A 19,869-nucleotide genomic window follows, 5' to 3' on the forward strand; every position below is an offset into this window, starting at 1 on the left:
AAAAGCTTTCTCTAAGTCTACAAATGCTAGAAACGTAGGTTTGCCTTTTCTTAATCTTTCTTCTAAGATAAGTCGTAAGGTTAGTATTGCCTCACGTGTTCCAACATTTCTACGGAATCCAAAGTGATCTTCCCCGAGGTCCGCTTCTACCAGTTTTTCCATTCGTCTGTAAAGAATTCGCGTTAGTATTTTGCAGCTGTGACTTATTATACTGATAGTTCGGTAATTTTCACATCTGTCAACACCTGCTTTCTTTGGTATTGGAATTATTATATTCTTCTTGAAGTCTGTGGGTATTTCGCCTGTCTCATACATCTTGCTCACCAGATGGTAGAGTTTAAGGACATAATACAGTAATACAGGAGCGAAATAACGAATAAACCGTAGAATGAAGCATTTTTATTTCCACATGAGACGGTAAAATTTTTTAATTGCATACCACGTTTACGTTCCATGTTACAAATGTTAACGTGACGACCATCTGCATCTACAGTAGCCTGGAACCGCACCAGAGATAGCTCTATTGCTGCCCGACACAATGGTGGACCATGTAATGTCCAGTTGTCGTGACACAGCTCGTCCACGGTTCGAAGATGTCTGATGTAAGAAAGGGCCTGAGGGCCCTGATCTGATCAGGATACGTAACAGCTGAATATGCTTACCCTTAAGATATCAAAGTAATCAATATTAAAAACGCTAATTTTATAACCATCAGTAGTTTGAGATACAATAAGTTGTGTGTATTTCTTTGCAAATTTAATTCCGGGGCTCAACAATAAATTAACGAAAGGTTTACATTAAAAAACTGGCAATTTAAGAATTTTGCCATCCCTTGTCTGCAAACGCCCATGGACGCAGTACAAAGCTGACTTTCGTATCCGTGGCGACCATTGGTGTCCCGTGCAACGTGGTCTCTCATGATTTAAATAACAGAACACTGCATCAATCACGTATGAAAGCTTTCCATACGTAACTGCTGCAGTCTTTCATTATTTAAATCGTGAATGATACAGTTGCAAGCTTTCCAAACACATCGGCTGTGATGAATGAAATTAACATGATATTTACTTAGGTTAATGGACCTTCTGTGCTAGTTACTACGGAAACGTAAACGCGACCTAATAGCTCGATAAATACACGACGGAAGACAGTTTCTAATATTCTGGCCATTGTTGTCGGACTTTTAAACTTATTCAAATGTATCAGTAGATTCCAGCAATATTGTATTACGTTTTCGTGTACAATACGGAGTTTCCACTTTTTATAACGCCTACCCTAGTCAGCAACAGTTCGTGACAGGTACTAGTACTACACGAATACGTAATAAAAAATGGGGGTTCCTATTTAAAGAAACGCAATTGATATCCGTTTGACCTATGGCAGCGCCATCTAGCGGGTCAACCATAGCGCCATCTGGCTTCCCCCTTCAAGCTAGACAAGTTTCGTTCTTTGTAGTTTTTTCGTTTGAAGCTTATTTCGTGAGATATTTGGCCCGGTCACGATCAATGGACCACCCTGTATACAGCAGGCGGTCAAAAATATGGAAACACCTAAGACACAACACATGATCACGCCTAATACGGTGTAGGAAACATGCTCGCTTTCGAAGCAGCATCCAGTCGTCTCGGAATGGTTAAATACGGGTCCTGTACTGTTTTCAAGGGACTCTTACACAATTTTTCCTGCAAAATAGTGGCAAGGTCAGGTAGTATGACGGAGGTGGATAATGGCCACGCACGCTTCTCTGCGAAGTAGACCACAAAGACTCGATAGCACAGAGATCTGGTAAATGTGGTGACCACGGGAGATTTAGTAATTTATCCTCGCGCTCACAATACCCAGTCCTGTACGCTGTGCGAGCATGGCCCTGTTGTTTTTGAAAACATCATAACCACTGAGGAACAAACACTGTACTCTGAGGTATACCTAATCAGCCAAAATGGTTACACAATCATTAGCAGTGATGCGACCTTGCACAATACCCTACGGAATACCACTATATGGCTACCCAGATCATCACCGAACGCTCGCTATATTTCACTCTTCAGACGTAAACTTGACCACAAATTGGAAACAGTGAGAAACCAGACTGATACGGACGACCAAATGACTTTAAAAAAAATGTTCAAATGTGTGTGAAATCTTATGGGACTTAACTGCGAAGGTCATCAGTCCCTAAGCTTACACACTGCTTAACCTAACTTATTCTAAGGACACACACACACACACACACACACACACACACACACACACACACACACACACACACACCCGAAGGAGGACTAACCTCCGCCGGGACCAGCCGCACAGTCCATGACTGCAGCGCCCTAGACCGCTCGGCTAATCCCGCGCGGCCAAATGACTTTCTCCTATTGCTTCACAGCCCAAATTTTTTGGCTTCGGCACCACGTTTTCCTGTTACGGATATATGCATCACTAATGAGTGTTTGGGAATTCAACTTATGGGGATCCCTTGTGTTGTTTTGGGGCTACCAGGGTTCGCGTGTGCGACATTTAGTCCTGCAGCGACTTTTCTAGCTGCAGTTTTCTTATTTTTCGTCACATTCCTCTTCAACGACCATGTCACAGTCGCTCAATACACGCTTTCAAATACGTTGTGACTTAGTGGATCATGTTTCTCTGGTTTCCCTGTGTGCAGTATAAACCTTCACTATGGTACATCTTGAAACATCAAATACTTCGACTACCTCGGTTACAGAAGTAGCGCCGGCCGGGGTGGCCGAGTGCTTCTAGGCGCTACAGTCTGGAGCCGCGCGACCGCTACAGTCGCAGGTTCGAATCATGCCTCGGGCATGGATTTGTGTGATGTCCTTAGGTTAGTTAGGTTTAAGTAGTTCTAAGTTCTAGGGGACTGATGACCTCAGATGTTAAGTCCCATAATGCTCAGAGCCATTTGAACGATTTGAAAAGAAGTGGCCACCATATGAGCATCAATAATTTGTCCACATTCGAATTCACTTATTTCCGTCATAATGCACTGACAGCTACATAGAACACTGCACTAACCACGACTGACATCCACGAAGTACTGAGGAGGTTGCACGGGTGCCGTTAGTGGTCAAATACAACCGCACAACCTGCTGGCTTGACTATTGTCTGCATTTTTGGAGCATGCATTTCTCGCGGTGTGCAACCCCTTACATATTTCAGAGTCTTGGTGGTGCGGATGATCTAACGAAGACGGTAAACAGAAGTAAAAATAAAAATTTACTGCAGTCTGAACTTCTATTTATTAAAGTAGGGAGAGATCAAATGGAACTGGTTCATTATGTGCTGTAGGGCATATACTGTATAGACTTGCGGATATAGGACGTAGGTGTACAAGGTGAAATATTCGCGAAAGGTTCAAATGGTTCTGAGCACTATGGGACTTAACATCTGCGGTCATCAGTCCCCTAGAACTTAGAACTACTTTAACCTAACTAACCTAAGGACATCACACACATCCATGCCCAAGGCAGGATTCGAACCTGCGACCGTAGCAGTCGCGCGGTTCCGGACTGCGCGCCTAGAACCGCTAGACCACCACGGCCGGCTTCGCTAAAGGCCCATTAATTGTAGAGTCATAAAAAACTGACTACATGAAGCTTGAATTTTTGTGTACTGTACAGTGTCAAGAACTGATATTTAAAGTAAAACAAAAAACGGAAGCGTTCACCTAGGCATTCCACGCACGATAGTGCATAACGGCAGCTATCACTATTACACTGCTTAGACAGCACATCTTGTGTAGTTAAACTGACTACGATATTTATCGCATTATTAGTCATTAGCTGTTGGAAAGCTGCAACAGTAATTGCTCAGAAGAGTTGTTATGTGCCGCAGTTAATCTGATCCTACACGGCGCAAACGACATGTAGGTGGCAACAAGATAACGTTGCGGAAGAACCGGTTCTTGGAATCACTTAGGAAGCTATTCAAGACCCTGCTTCCATTTTTTTCCCTGCTTAATGTGGGAGTTTAGATCCTAATTTTCGAAACGCACAGAAATTGAATAAACCATTTAGCGTTTGCCCAGAAAATTTTGGTGACGTAGATCCCGTCACTCACGCGTTTTGCTTGGTAAAGCGTTCAGACCAATTTACACACAATTATTTGCTGGGTACTGATACGGTATTTCAATATGTAGTTTAGCAGCAATCACCTGAGCAACGTGAAGAAAGGAAGATTGGGGTTTAGCGTCCAGTCGACAACGGGGAACGACGGAAGAATTCATGCACGTTCTTTTCAAATGCTCCACCCTGGAGTCCGTAACTACTTAAGGAAATCACGGAAAACTTAAATCAGGACGGCCAGAGAAGAAATTGAGCCGCCGGTGCCCATTCGCTAGGTGACTTATGCGAATATTTCGTGTGAACGAAAATACAACAAAATGCAAATAAGTAGACAGTCTACCAGTTGTAGGATAAATAAATACTCCCGTAAAAATACAGGCAATTACGCTTTGCTGGCTATGTCTTACAAGGTGAAGCAGTCAAGGCAGGTCACCTGAAGTATTTCCAGAACGAGTGTGGTTTCTGCTAAGTTATAGCGGACAGTGTACTGAATTTTATGACGCACGGAAGTAATTTTTAACTTTCATAGCTGCTGAATAGTGTTACAGACATTTTCAACGGAATTAACTTGATGAGGCAAAATATTATGACCACTACTCATTGCGAGATTTCATGTCTTCTTGTGGCGTTGTGAGGAATTTTAAGGTTTTTAGCTTATTTTTGGAATTCAAGGAATGTGTCATACTTCATGGTACCACGTGAATAGTAAACGGTTGTGAAAACACACTTGACCTCTTAGCAACAAATAATCCTCAGTTAATAACGAGCATCAAAATGGATATAGGGATTAGTGAACACAGGATTGTCAGAGCGAGACTGAATGTTGTAACCCCCAAATCCTCCAAAAATAAACGAAAAATATATCTATTCAAAAAAATCAGATAAAAATTCACTTAGTGCCTTCCTGAGAGACAACCTTCACTCCTTCCAAATCAATAATATTAGTGTAGACCAGATGTGGCTTGAATTCCAAGAAATAGTATCGGCAGCAATTCAGAGATTTATACCAAATAAATTAACAAACGACGGAGCTGATCCTCCTTGGTACACAAAACGGGTCAGCATACTGTTGCACAAACAACGAAGCAAACATGCCAAATTTAAACAGACGCAACATCCAAAGATTGGCGATCTTTTACACAAGGTTGAAATTTAGAGCAAACTCCAATGCGAGATGCTTATAACAATTTCCACAACGAAACTTTGTCTCGAAACCTGGCAGAAAATCCAAAGAAATTCTGGTCGTGTGTGAAGCATGTTAGCGGCAATAAACAATCAATGCCTTCTCTGCGCGATAGTAATGGAGATATTATCGAAGACGGTGCTGCCAAAGCAGAGTTACTAAACACAGTCTTCCGAAATGCCTTCACAAAGGAAGCTGCCAACATGAGGAACGTAGAAGTATAGATCCTAGGAGTAGTGAAGCAACTTAAATCACTTAAAAAAACAAGTCTTCTGGTCCAGACTTCATACCAATCAAGTTCCTTTCGGAGTATGTTGATGCATTAGCTCCATACTTAACAATCATATGCAACCGTTCGCTCGACGAAAGATCCATACCCAAAGACTGGGAAGTTGCACAGGTCACACCAACATTCAAGAAAGGTAGTAGGAGTAATCCACTAAATTACAGGCCCATATCATTAACGTAGATATGCAGCAGGATTCTGGAACATATATTGTGTTCGAACATTATCTCTAAGAAAACGGTCTGTTGACACATAGTCAACACGGGCTCAGAAAACATCGTTCTTGTTAAACACAACTAGCTCTTTATTCGCATGAAGTGTTGAGTGTGATTGACAGAAAGTCATCGAGTAAAATGAAGTGATTTTTGGCGTTCCCCAAGGTAGTGTTATAGGCCCTTTGCTATTCCTTATCTATATAAACGATTTGGGAGACAATCTGAGCAGCCGTCTTAGGTTGTTTGCAGATGACGCGGTCGTTTACCGACTAAAAGTCATCAGAAGATCAAAACAAACTGCAAAACGACTTAGAAAAGATACCTGAATGGTGCGCAAATTGGTAGTTGACCCTAAATAAGGAATAGTGTGAGACCATCCACATGAGTGCTAAAAGGAATTCGTTAAACTACAATTATACTATAAATCAGTCAAATGTAAAGGCCGCAAATTCAAAGAAATACATAGGAATTACAATAACGAACAACTTAAATTGGAAGGAACACACAGAAAATGTTGTGGGGAAGGCTAGCCAAGGACAGCGTTTCATTGGCAGGACACTTAGAAAATGTGACAAATCTACTAAGGAGTCTGCCTACACTACGCTTGTCCGTCCTCTTAGAATACTGCTGCGTGGTGTCGGATCCTTAACAGGTAGGACTGACGTAGTACATCGAAAAAGTTCATAGAAGGGCAGCACGATTTGTATTATCGCGAAATATGGCAGAGAGAGTCATAGAAATGATACAAGATTTAGGCTGGACATCATTAAAAGAAAGGCGTTTTTCATTGCGACGGAATCTTCTTACGAAATTCCAATCACCAACTTTCTCCTCCGAATGCGAAAATATTTTCTTGACACCGACCTAGATAGGGAGAAACGATCACCACGATTAAATAAGGGAAATCAGAGCTCGTACGGAAAGATATAGGTGTTCGTTCTTTCCGCGCGCTATACGAGATTGGAATAATAGAGAATTGTGAAGGTGGTTCGATGAAACCTCTGCCAGGCACTTAAATGTGATTTGCAGAGTATCCATGTAGATGTAGACATTCGTACGCTGGACATTTTTCGAACTATTATTCACTAGTCGCCACAGAGGTTCCGAGTACAAGCACTGCGATCTTTGGCTGTCAGCAGCATTGTCCATGCTGTAGCATTCTGTGAGAACTGACAGCCGGGTTTTGGTCACTCTACTGAACTGTCTGGAAGTTGCTAACAGAGAACACTGTTAAAGAGGCAGAGGATTTTGAATTTTGGAAATATGATTTAACAAGGTTTAATTTGAGGAGTATGAACATTTTCAGGTAATTTTGTTGCTGCATTGGCTTCCCACGTTAATTTGTGATGTGTTTGCAAAACGTGAAATTTTATTGGCAATTTTCCTTTATTGGTTCGGGTTAGTTAATTTTCATTGTTCAGGTGTGTAAAAGGAAATGTATTTGTTCACATGGCATGCACTGAGAAGTTATAGATTTACCGCTCCTTTATCATTCTACTAATTCATTTCAAGGCAGAGTAATATTTTTAATAAGAAGTAACTTTGTAAAGATTATTGTAATAGTTAAAGACTTAGTTTCTTTATTCAAAATGTAGTTTTTGAATGCTAGTCTCTCTTTAATCAGTCAGTAAATGCAGTATCTTCCACCGTCTCCTCACGGATTTTATTTTTTGATTATGTGTGTCGCCTCATTGCACTGAGCGGAATACAGCTGCTTTAAAGTGAGTCTTAGCGTAGTCGCGCGTCCTTGCGCAGCACTGCACAAGACTCTCTCTCATTTGGCTGGTTTACTGTTGCACTGTAGTAATGTTCATCACTCTCGAGCAGTACCGAGTTTCAGTTGTCACGGGTAGGCCATAAAAATTAGTTAAGACCCGTTTAAAATCTCGGTCAGAATATATCAAGATCATTCACAGTTAGCATTTCAAAATTATCATCAGATTCAGTTTACGTTAAGTGGATTTCTTTTCATACGCATTCAGTCTCATTCTTGCAGTGCAGTGTTACATTCGTGTGTGCATCATTTAGTGTTCAGAATATTATTTAGCCAGTTTGCGTATGTAGAGCCACAGCGAATTATCACAGAAACATTTTGGTTTTCTGCTTCTTTCAAAATTCAACCTGTAATTTTATTAGCATTTTTTTATTTCGTTAGTTGTGTGTGTTGAAATTGCAAGTTACGTATTGTGGTGTCAAGCTCTTGTTAATTGCACAGCAAAATATAGAATTTCACAGGACAGTTTCGTTAGTTTACAGCTTTAGGTTTTCTAATTAATTTGGTATAAGTTAATTGTAACACAGTTATACTGATGAATTCTTCGCGGGTTATCAGCCGAGTGGTGGCGTCGTCTTATCGCAACGTTTCAGTGAGTTTCGTACCCATCATATTCTGGTGAAGTCACCACTCGGCTGATAACCCGAGAAGAATTCATCGCCGGCCGGTGTGGCCGTGCGGTTCTAGGCGCGTCAGTCTGGAACCGCGTGACCGCTAAGGTCGCAGGTTCGAAACCTGCCTTGGGCATTGATGTGTATGATGTCCTTAGGTTAGTTAGGTTTACGTAGTTCTAAGTTCTAGGGGACTGATGACCTCAGATGTTAAGTCCCATAGTGCTCTGAAGAATCCATCAGTGGAATACGCCGAGAAAGACTGCAATCGCATATAACACATCTATACTGTTTCAGTTAATTTGGCGACTAATTTTATCAAATAGCGTTTCGTAATTACACCGCTTGCGTTGTTCAGCATTACAACACCGACAAACACGAAGTTAACTATAGGACACCACAGTACAGACAGGTATATGTGGTTCACAACATTGAGCGCACTATATTATACTGTATTTGTTTATATTCACGAAAGTTACATAATAGACTTGTAAGCGGAGCAAGGACGAATGTAGGGTCGTTCTAGCGACGATACGGGTCCCAGTTGGGGAAATCCATTACCAAAGGAGATTTCTCCAAAGAGAAAAATGTTTTGGCCCATCGTCTGGGAATGGGTATCTCGGAAACGGCGCAGCTGGTCGGCTATTCGCGTGCTACTATCGTGACTGTTAAGGCAAAGTGATTTAAGGACGGCGAAACCGCGAGTAGGCGACAAGGTGTCGGACGTCCACGCCTCGCCACAGAATGTGGAGGTCGGAGACTTGCCCGCTCTATAGTGCAGTACAGGCGACGATCTGTGACAGACCTGACGGTAGAGTACAGTACTAGTGCTGGCACGAGTGTTTTAGAACACAGATCAGCGCACACCGTTGAACATATGGGACTCCGCAGGTTACGACCCTCACGTATCCTCATGTTCACCTAACAACATTGTCAGTTACGGTTCCACTAGGCACAGGATCATCGATGTTGGACCGTGGAAACTTTTGTCGCCTGATCCGACGAGTCACGATTCTTGTTACACCAGGTCGATGGTCGCCGTCATCCATTCTAACAGTTGCTCGAAACATGGATCGCACCGCGGAAATAGACTACTGGGAGCAATATTTTACCAATGGTGGGGGCGTTCAATAAGTAATTTTTTACGCCAATTTCGGTTGAAAAAATGGTGAATTCGTTGTTAGAACTTGCAGACATACTCATTCCAGGTGGTCGATGGATAAAAATCAAATCTCTCGCTGCTCAACTGGACGTCTCTTTGGTAGTGCTGACACACTCGTCCACCAGTTCGTGTACTCAAAGGCGTGTGTCCGCTGGGTTACTCGCGGCCTAACAGAAGACCATAAAGAGCAACGAAAGACCACCTCTGCGGGACGTTTTGCGCGTTACAAGGGAGGTTATTGATGCAGCAAGACGTTGGCTCCGACATCGACGAGTAGAGTGGTACCATATGGTCATATATGGTCACCCGGTAAGGTGGCGTAAGGCCATCGCATTGAACGGAAATATGCTGAAAAACGGGGTTTTGTGGCCAGACGAGTTGGGGATAATATGGTGTATTGGAATCCTGAATGAAACTAACCTGCCTTCAGAAAAAAATGTGGTGCGTTATTTATTGAACGCCCCTCGTACTAAGTGGAATACTCATTTAGGCTTCGATGGGATCTTTGGCTGAAGGCAATGTGACAGCTAGAGACGACTGCGGAGCACCTGCATCTCTTCATGACTGATGTCTTCTCCGATGACGGCATCCAGCAGGATAACTATCCGTACCAAAGGCCAGAATCGTGCTTCACTGATTTGGAACTCGCGTTGATCTCTCCGGCCCCCAAATTCTCTTGATCCGAACCCAATGGAAAGTACAGGGTGGCGCACGAAATGTGTTACCAATTGTTTCTTTTACAATTTACGACGCACATTAGATGTCCCGCTGGGGTCTCTAAAGCAGTACCAGCAGAGCTTGGAAAAACAAATGAGTTACGAAATGACGTGTAATTCACGATACTGCCGCTAGGAGACTAGTAAGAGCAATGGCTGACAATGGAAGACTGACGACATAGCAACGATCGGCAATTGTAGCCTGTTTGTTCGCCGGAGAATATTGAAGTGGTACGAGTTGCTGTACAGGGGAGTTCCGGGAAATTGTGTAGAAAGGTAGAAGTGCAACTGGGAATATCCAGACGCTCCGTTCAACGCATTCTTAAAAGTGACCTCCATATGTACCCATACAAGATGACCTGTGCACAGAGGCTCACTGAAGAACACAAGCAGCAGAGACTACTGTTTGCTCAGTGGGCGGAGGATAGGGAAGAAACACTCAACAACGTTTGGTTTTCAGACGAGGCGCATTTTCATTTAGACGGTGTGGTTAACAAACAAAATGTACTCTTTTGGGCCACTGAAAACCCACAAGTGCTTCATGAACGACAACATTATGCTCCGAGGATTACAGCGTGGGCTGCAATTTCCAGTCACGGACTTATTGGACCCTTTTTCTTTGAAGAAACTGAACAGCGAGCGTTACTTGAGCATGCTTCGCAATAGCTTCATTTCACAGCTTCTTGCTACTGCCTTGCCCTTCAACACGCAGTGGTTCATGCAAGATGGAGCAAAGCCACATACTGCAAACACTGTGTTGGAGTTTTTACACGAGCATTTCGACATGCGGATCATTTCACTCAGGTTTCCAGGTCGCTTCAATGACGGACAAAATTGCCCCCCCCCCCCCCCGCCCTCCCCCCCTCCCAATAGCCCAGACCTCAATCCATGTGACTTTTTTCCTTGGAGCTACTTAAAGGAAAAGAATTTCCCGAAATGTCCTTGTGATTTAATGGAACTCAGAAGACTTATTCTTCAAGCTTGCAGTGAAATTACGGAAGACATGTGCCGTACGGTAATCACTAACTTCAGTGTTCGTTTGAAGGAAGTTAGGAAACGAAATGGTGGACATATTGAGCATGTGCTGAGTTAGAACAAATCTCCATGAACGGCTCTTCATTGTAGTATTTGTTCCTTTCAGATTGTATTGACAATAAAGTTTATATTCAAAAACAAAATGGTAACACATTTCGTGCGCCACCCTGTATCTGTGACTATCGGGCGCCAGCTCTGGACCAAAAAAAAATCACCGACCCATATTTTAAGTGAGTTGCACAACCTGTGCGTAGAAATTTGGCGCCACTTATCTCGAAACCTACTGGGGACTTGTTGAATTCACGCAAAGCAGAAACGCTGCTGTATTTGCTTTCCAGAGGTGGACCAGCGCACTATTAACCAGATGGTCATAACTGTTTGGCTAATCAGTCTACTTGCTGAATTATTAAAATCGAATTGTTTGGTAATAAAGCTATGTTCCGCTCAACTGGCTAATTTATAAATTGCTATATCCGCTCTTTCTTGTGATGCAAAGGGCTTTTGTACGCAATAAATAGCGAATGACAAAACATTCGCATATACTGTACACAGGATAATGAAAGTGTCTTTACTCATTCGGAAGCCTTATAGCCGCATAAACGTAGAAGACTAACACTCTCCATGAGCAAAAATTTTTTCTACAACGCACATAATTCAGTCGGGTAACTAGAAGGATTTCGAATGAATCTATTGGCATGGGAAAGATTTTTAAATGTCTCTTCGTTAACAATGTCTTCCTGCTCCTACTCAAGACTTCACAGACAATAATAAGAAAAATACATTCTCTTTATTAAAAGTGGTATTAAAGTACTGTTAATCTCGCTTCATCGGGCACACGAAATCGGACAGCTGATTTACAAACTCTCTACGAATAAAACAAGTGACTTCGGAAAATGAATATTTGTTCGAGGTAGCAAAATCTAATCGTGCGTGACAAAAATACGACAGCGAAAAACGGTTTCCGAAATCCATATTTTGTCTTTCGAAATTGTATTGCATGAAAATGTGGTGGCTGAGTGACACTGAATTTCACAGAAAATCGTAGTAATCAGTAATGAGATCCTGATAAGTATGTCAGAGAATTTCTAAAAACTTGAACCAAAACAATATTTACGTTTAACACCGCAAGTAGTTAGAGGAAGGACGGTGTTGCTACCGTCATTATGTATTAATAAAGACGCAACTCATTATCATGAGATTGTATTCTACCGAAAACAAGAAAGGTTAATTCAAGAAACCATTCGTACTAAATAATAAGTAATTAATAATAAGTACAGCGCAAGGCAGACGCTCATTCACTGTCACAAACCTCGACCTCCGACACGAGTTTCAGATTAGCACCGCTCCGTGTGAAAATTGGTCTTGACCGCCAATTACATGCAATGGAACTCTTCCTCTCATAAAACTGCATCCGTGAAGAGAGGAAAACGGCATTTACTCTGTGCCGTACAGAGAGAGAGAGAGAGAGAGAGAGAGAGAGAGAGTTTGTGTGGGTGAAGAGAGCGAAGCAAGACGACCAGTCAATCTTACTGATGAACTTTCGTCCCAGAAAAAACAATACACCCAAATAGTTTGGAACGGTTCTCGTAACTGAATGAACTAATATTAATCGTTTCTGTTAAAAGAACGCCTACTAGTTGTCATACGACTGCTTTGCTTAACCATTTAAATAGACGTAATGAAGTTCTACTCAAGGAAGCTAGCAGAAAATACGACATAACTATCTTGTCAAGCTGAAAGTCTCCTAACGTCCACGTACGTTAAGAAAATTTACACAAACTCCGTGAACTTTAACTACAGCTCTTCTTTCCCACTTCAAGAGTTGAGGGTATATATTAGGAAACAAACGTTTGTCCACACCACTCTCACACCTCGGCAAATTTATGTAGCGGAGAAAAAGATCTTCTAGACAACGCGAGAGGGATGCAGATTTTTTTTCGAAATGTACGGAACAGTTCAAAGCTGTACTAGCCGATTTATCACCACTACTGGGTATGCGCCGTGTACAACGGAACTGGGCAGAATAAAGTTTTATTACAATATTTCGAAATAATTCTCTGCAGCCTTGTTAATGAAATATCTACTCACATGACTGGTTTGGTAACAATATCTTTCATTTTTATATGAAATTTTGGAAAAAAAACTGTGTCGATAAATATCAGGTATACATCATACATGGTTAGTTGTGTCATTTTGGCAGTCTACAAATGACTTATTTTTAATCGTTATGCGCTACTAGAACTCATGGTTATGGGGAAGTTTCCTTTATAACGAAAGAGAAACGTAAAATCCATTCGCAGACCCTGGCGGGCACATCGTTACTAACCGACCGCCGTGTCATCCTCCCCCAACGGTGTCAATGGACGCGGAATGGAGAAGCGTCGGGTCAGCACACAGCTCTCCCGGCCGTGACCTGGAGCCGCTACTACTCGCACAAGTAGTTCTTCAGTTGGCATCACCAGTGCACCTTCCAGTCCTCTCACCAAGGCAAACTCCCGGCAGTACTAGGAATCAAACTCCCGTCCTCCGCATGACAGTCAGCCACACAGACCACTAAGAAGCCACAGATTCTGACCGTAACAAGAGATGGAGGATTCTAAACACATTATCAGTACTGTTTGTGCCATCGTGAACTCTCGAATGCGCGCAGTTAGAGCACCGATCTCCATGCACATGAATCAAGTCACACTCCATGCTGAGGACTGACAGTGTTAAATCCCAAAGCAATACAGAAACAAGTCGCTCTTCGACACCTTTTATGACACTGCAGCCACCAGGAAGCCAGGGTTCAAAAATGGTTCAAATGGCTCTGAGCACTATGGGACTTAACTTCTAAGGTCATAAGTCCCCTAGAACTTAGAACTACTTAATCCTAACTAACCTAAGGACATCACACACATCCACGCCCGAGGCAGGATTCGAACCTGCGACCGTAGCAGAAGCCAGGGAAACACTAGTAACTGGTTGCAGGTCAGAAGGAGGAGGTAATGTATCTGAGGTCGGTGACCACAGAATATGGTGCTGTAAAAGTGTTCCCGCCGAACTTGCACAAAAGATTCCACGAATGTAGCGTAGTAATGATGAGGCGATTCTTCACGAATTTTCGGTTAAAAACTGGTAACAGGTATAGCTAAAAGTAAATAAATGCCAAATTTATGGGCTTCGCTTGCTACATGACGAACATAAGAGCTAATATACTCATTTCTATCAAATTGCTCTCAGTATTATAAACGGCTAAGAGGACAAAATCATGTAAGGGGGACCTGAGTAATCTGAGCACAGCGGGTACTGGTACGTATTCAGTTTCTGAAGTTCGCGGTAAATACGACAGTTTCCGTGTCTACTGCTGCCATTGTCCGAGTTCTGTATGTGACAGAAATGAATAATAAGACAGGCACCTTTTCAGCTGCACAGAGCGTTAGTGCGATGCAAATGAAACAGAGCAGTTTCTTGTTATTTTCAGCAGGCAGAAAATAAGAAGGTACCCTTACAGTTATTACTGACATACTTTTATCTGAATATGTTATTAAATCTTAATTTATTGCATCATAGTACTGACTTACTTTCTAAATATGACAGTTCAACGTACAGAACCTGATCGCGTTGGTATGCAATGGCAGAACGGGGTAACGGTGCGCACCCCGTAAAAAAAAATTCTGGAAGAAGCTAAACCAATGAACACAGTAAGGAATGAAAAGAAACGACAGATTGGGTTGAAGATACAAGAGTGAGAATATTGTACGTAGGTGCTTTACTGAGCAGCCAGAAAAAAAGAAAACCAAAAGTAAAGGGGAAAGACCAGAGTCACACGAAATATCGAGTGTTTCCAGGTTATGTGGTGGTGATGACGATGAGAATGACCAAGATTACTGGCGCCTTGAATTCGATACCTAGACGTAGTAAAGAACTAATGAGTTATTTGTATTTGTGAAGAAGTAGGTTGTAATCTCCCCTCTTCTTCCTAATTCCAGCTATAGTCGACAATAGGCAAAGTCTTTTCTGAAAAATTTGAGAGGAGCGAAGGTTACAATAAACTTTCTACTTTCCAGAATGAGAAAGTTTAGGTGACGAGGTAGTGGAAGAAGTAAAACTGTGAGGGCGGAGCGTGAGTCGTGCTTGGGTAGCTCAGTTGGTAGAGCACTTGCCCGCGAAAGGCAAAGGTCCCGAGTTCGAGTCTCGGTCTGGCACACAGTTTTAATTTTCCAGGAAGTTTTTTAACTTTCTAGTTTACCTTAGCTTTTCGTGTAGAGTTGGCTCCAGTTCTTCTTGTCTAGGGGTCTGATTCTTGAAACTGAAATTCTCACATTTTAGGTCCTCATGGTTGAACTGAACTAAATAAATTTGAAGGTGGTTGTTGCAGAATTTTTGTTGTTACGTAATATGTATGTTGTCACATTTTAGTATATCACACAGTCTTCTGTATTTTCACGTTAACAAAGCCGAAATTACGTTGTTCGCCCAAAATAGAAAAATACGTTCGATCAGAGGTACGCTTACTACTACCCATCTCCCCCCCCCCCCCTCCCTGCGGTAATAACCGCATTCGAAAGGGTTTATAATTTTTCTTGACAAATGAATTTCTATTAGTTTCGATTATTATTTCATAAATGACTCCAGAAATAAACATAATAAACAGTATTATATTGCGTGATTAATAATAGAACTTTTAAGTGTGCCAAATAATTGTTAATTTCAAGTGTTTCCAAAAAAAATTTTCAACTATATATTGAGAGCTTGTACTTATCGATTGTAACATCAAAAATAAAGTAATTCCTTTCCATAAATTTTAGCGTGAAATATAGCATATTGCGTATAAAATTATATAAAGGTTTTCAGAAAAGCAGCTGATATAATACTGACCTGTCCAAAATTCGAAAAATAATACTGGTATCGATAACTGCTTTTGAGGTAAAGTAATGCTAGCGAAGGATGTCCCGGTACAAGGCAAAGACTAAGAACTGTGTTACAAGTGTGTTGCCCACTCTGTTAGGAACCACACTGCAGGTATTTGACAAAGAAACCACAGGATCATGTTTGTGACGATTGCTTATCCGAGAACTGAACATTCTTAAAGCTGCTGAAATGTGAAAATGAAAGTTATTACACATTCCATGTGTATTTAATGTAAGCGTCGCTTCTCAAGCGCACAACTCCCCAACCACTGCTGACTGTTACCCTGTGGGGTGGAGAATCGTGTGCAATATCATATTTGTGATATTTACAGTTAAACGTCGTCGTTCTGTTTTTCACATTTAAACAGACTTAACGTAGTAAAACTAGAGAAATTACAGCGATCTTACACATAGTTTGTCTTTCGTCACTTATTACGAATTTATCAAAATAACAGCTTTGGTCACGTGCGCACTGTTCCCCCCCCACATCCCTCTACATACTCCCTGTAAACCAGCAGTCGTCGAACTTTCTTGCTGAAGAGCCAATACTGACACTGTAGGCCTGTAGGACGACACATCGGGCCGCACAGGTGGGGAGGGAGGGAGGGTTAAATAACCATGAGAAATTCAAATGGTTCAAATACACTCCTGGAAATTGAAATAAGAACACCGTGAATTCATTGTCCCAGGAAGGGGAAACTTTATTGACACATTCCTGGGGTCAGATACATCACATGATCACACTGACAGAACCACAGGCACATAGGCACAGGCAACAGAGCATGCACAATGTCGGCACTAGTACAGTGTATATCCACCTTTCGCAGCAATGCAGGCTGCTATTCTCCCATGGAGACGATCGTAGAGATGCTGGATGTAGTCCTGTGGAACGGCTTGCCATGCCATTTCCACCTGGCGCCTCAGTTGGACCAGCGTTCGTGCTGGACGTGCAGACCGCGTGAGACGACGCTTCATCCAATCCCAAACATGCTCAATGGGGGACAGATCCGGAGATCTTGCTGGCCAGGGTAGTTGACTTACACCTCCTAGAGCACGTTGGGTGGCACGGGATACATGCGGACGTGCATTGTCCTGTTGGAACAGCAAGTTCCCTTGCCGGTCTAGGAATGGTAGAACGATGGGTTCGATGACGGTTTGGATGTACCGTGCACTATTCAGTGTCCCCTCGACGATCACCAGTGGTGTACGGCCAGTGTAGGAGATCGCTCCCCACACCATGATGCCGGGTGTTGGCCCTGTGTGCCTCGGTCGTATGCAGTCCTGATTGTGGCGCTCACCTGCACGGCGCCAAACACGCATACGACCATCATTGGCACCAAGGCAGAAGCGACTCTCATCGCTGAAGACGACACGTCTCCATTCGTCCCTCCATTCACGCCTGTCGCGACACCACTGGAGGCGGGCTGCACGATGTTGGGGCGTGAGCGGAAGACGGCCTAACGGTGTGCGGGACCGTAGCCCAGCTTCATGGAGACGGTTGCGAATGGTCCTCGCCGATACCCCAGGAGCAACAGTGTCCCTAATTTGCTGGGAAGTGGCGGTGCGGTCCCCTACGGCACTGCGTAGGATCCTACGGTCTTGGCGTGCATCCGTGCGTCGCTGCGGTCCGGTCCCAGGTCGACGGGCACGTGCACCTTCCGCCGACCACTGGCGACAACATCGATGTACTGTGGAGACCTCACGCCCCACGTGTTGAGCAATTCGGCGGTACGTCCACCCGGCCTCCCGCATGCCCACTATACGCCCTCGCTCAAAGTCCGTCAACTGCACATACGGTTCACGTCCACGCTGTCGCGGCATGCTACCAGTGTTAAAGACTGCGATGGAGCTCCGTATGCCACGGCAAACTGGCTGACACTGACGGCGGCGGTGCACAAATGCTGCGCAGCTAGCGCCATTCGACGGCCAACACCGCGGTTCCTGGTGTGTCCGCTGTGGCGTGCGTGTGATCATTGCTTGTACAGCCCTCTCGCAGTGTCTGGAGCAAGTATGGTGGGTCTGACACACCGGTGTCAATGTGTTCTTTTTTCCATTTCCAGGAGTGTAGCTCTGAGCACTATGGGACTTAACATCTGAGGTCAGCAGTCCCCTAGACTTCGAAACTACTTAAATCTAACTAACCTAAGGACAGCACACACATCCATGCCCGAAGCAGGATTCGAACCTGCGACCTTAGCAGCAGCGCGGTCCCTGACTAAAACGCCTAGAACCACTCGGCCTCAAACGGCCGGCTAGAAATTGAAGTTTCACCAAACCATGATTATTGGTATAAGTTTACCAATTACACATTTGGATCTATATATTATACGGCTCACACCAAATATTTTTAAGTGAAAAAAAAACATTGGAATTACATGCATTTTTCTGAAGGCTTACACAATTACCAATTTTCCGTACGCTACTGTGACCAGTGCCATCGCAACAAGATCCTGTGTTTATTTCTCTGATTTCCGGGCACATTTTCTAGGCGTCTTCATACTGTACTATCTGAAAGAATACCAAGCGGCTGCGGCAGAACGTTTACAATCGAACCTTTTTACAACAAATCAGAGACGGTTTTACGTGTAATTAATTAATTAATTCAAAATTGTCATAAAGTGACAGAATGGCGCACGATAGCTTTATATAAAAGGGTTTGGAAGTCCGTTTTATCTGATGTATTTTTACTCCCTTTCTGACTTAACTAGGTCTTACTGGGATGACCACTTTGGCCACTTTACCCGACGAGTAGTGCGGACACTTCTTCCGATCGGACGCCGTGGCAGAGAAGAAACCATCAGATAGAAATAAATAACAAGGAACTATGTGCATAGGCCAAAAGTCGCACTCCCATAGAAACTTACCACAATTTTTTTCTGCAGTAGCTACATCTAAAATCTGATGCTGCAAATCCAGCCCAAAAAGCAGAAAAAGTAGTTTAAACGAAGAATTTTTCCGTTTTAGACCATTTTGCAATACTTTTCGTTGTCCTCCTAGGGTATGAAGCTGCCTGAAGATCCGATTCGTTATAGAGCGCCGGTTCTTTCAGCCGCATACTTGGCGAGCTGGTAGTGATGTAGATAGGTTTGCAGTTGGGAATAAATTAGGAGGTTATTACCAGTTCTGGTGTTTTCTTTATGATCAGGGAAAGCTTTCTGAAAAATCTTGGTCAGACCCAGAGGATAGGAAATGTTTTTAATGTTTTGTGGGACAATCTTACTCGTTATCCTAGGCAAAAACCAAATATTTGTGTGATCATGGACGGTCAGCAACAGGATTCTTTATCTGAACAGCGCAATCTCTTCTGAAATGGGAGCAAATGATTTATCTGATAAGCGGGCAAGTTACACTAGAGGTGATCTCTCGAGGGGATTATCGGATTATCGCGGGCAGTAAATCACAACTAATCACTGTGCTCGAGGTGATGACGCGTCACAAGTGGGAGTGACACGGGACGAGGACGCGCGTGACAATCTGAAGGCGCGGCGGGCGCTAAGCGGTGCTGTAACAGCCAGCGGCTGGCTTCGCAAATTAGGGGATACCTGTCCTGACGCAACGATGGACCCTTCGTAACGTTGAAAACGAGGGTGTTCCCAATGGTTTTGTAGACTTAATTAACAACTGACGATTGTTGAGGAAGCTGGTAGCAAAGAGGACCGAACCAGAGGAAAAGCTTATCAGTCTAGCGTACACGATATCTGTTTTGGAAACTCTGAAGGGCAAAACCCACTTCACAAAATCGACGCTTCTGGATTGCCGCACGCGTTAACACGCCGCTTCCGGGATTCGGGGAGGCGTGCTGGCACTGGATCGAATCCGCCCGGCGGATTGAAGTAATGCTGAGCGACGAGTGGCAGTGTTACGACCAGCCTGGATGTGTCCAGAATGAGATTTTCACTCTGCAGCGGAGTGTGCGCTG

The 19,869-nt window shown here is 43.3% G+C and overlaps 1 protein-coding gene across 1 annotated transcript in view; it reads right to left on the reverse strand.

Annotated features, from left to right (window-relative positions):
- Positions 1-19,869, reverse strand: part of LOC126263618 (sodium- and chloride-dependent GABA transporter ine-like) — a 357,286-nt gene that overhangs the window by 112,861 nt on the left and 224,556 nt on the right. The window lies entirely within an intron of this gene.

Source organism: Schistocerca nitens, chromosome 1 (assembly GCF_023898315.1).
Source record: "Schistocerca nitens isolate TAMUIC-IGC-003100 chromosome 1, iqSchNite1.1, whole genome shotgun sequence".
Lineage (NCBI taxonomy): Eukaryota > Metazoa > Arthropoda > Insecta > Orthoptera > Acrididae > Schistocerca > Schistocerca nitens.